The following is a 1,280-nucleotide window of genomic DNA, read 5'->3' as shown; positions in this document are numbered from 1 at the left end:
AGATGTTCACAGGCTGCCCCACTAGACATCAGGGAGTCTGAAGCACAGGGGACTAGTCTGGGGATGCATTTGTAAGTCGGGGGGGCAGAGTGGCATATTGGGGGTATAAGGCATATCTGGGGGAGCAGAGTGGCATATCAGGGAGACAGAGTGGCAAATAAAAGGAAATAAAAACAAGAAATGCATTTTTCTCAATCATAGTTTAAATTAAATATGGAAAAAATTGTTTACATGTGAATTAATATTTACTAGTAAAACTTTTTTCTTATAGGGTAGTCTTATATTCAGGCTTTTTTCTTCTTTTCCTTAATGAATGAATGAATGAATTAATTAATTAATTAAATAATAATAATAATCAAATTTTGAGGGGTCATCTTATAATCAGGGTCGTCTTATAATCGAGCAAATACGGAAATAGATAGAGTGCATAATTCACCTAGTGTGTAGACAAGTAGACTAGCACTCATATATTGATGACTAATGGGGACAAAAGCTATTGTAGTGTATATTCTAATAAAAATCCATACAGACCTATCTCTAGCATCCTAAAAAACTCTTGTGCCTGTATCCCGAATGCACTTGCTTGTTAATATAGCATAACTGAGAACCTCCCAGTGTAGGCTACCCAGAGCCATCTCTCTTTTGAGGGAGTGATTTTGGGAATGAGCAGGGCTAACCTGCATTTAGTGGGTGGGTAACAGGTGAGAAGTGGACATTAACAGGAGAAAGAGGAAACAGACCCAGAAACCATGATGGAACCCCCTACAGATAATGACACAAATAAACTTCTCAGTTTGAACCAATAGTTTGGTCACCATACCTAATAATTCTTATTGTCCACCCATGCAATATTTTTTTTCAAATATATTTACCAGCAGTTTGGGAATGGATAATATTCTTAACAACTCTTCCTGTGCCCCTCTTTGGAACGGATAAAAGCCTGCGTGTGTTTAGAGTAGCATCAATGACTAAGCTGCATGGTAAGAAGTACAGTTTTGTTAGTACCTTCGTTGGTGCAGTGGTCTTGTTCTAGATTTTGGATAGATGTATGCCTCACCCATATTTAAGCAGTATATGACCACATAATATGACTAAATCCCCAATGCTTTCATCTAAATTCTGTTTGTAAAGGATTTTCAGTATGTATTTAATCAGAATGCAATGAATGTTTATTATTATACACTGGTCACTTGAACAACACCCAAAAGTGTTTTCATATCTTTTGTTTAACCCCTTCAATCCCCTATAGACGTACCGGGACGTCTAGCCTTTCGTGCAGC

Source organism: Sceloporus occidentalis, unplaced genomic scaffold (assembly GCF_023333645.1).
Source record: "Sceloporus occidentalis isolate IW3139 unplaced genomic scaffold, rSceOcc1.0.p SCAF_23, whole genome shotgun sequence".
NCBI classification, from domain to species: domain Eukaryota; kingdom Metazoa; phylum Chordata; class Lepidosauria; order Squamata; family Phrynosomatidae; genus Sceloporus; species Sceloporus occidentalis.
The sequence above is the reverse complement of the archived record's forward strand: the minus strand, read 5'-3'. Positions refer to the sequence as shown.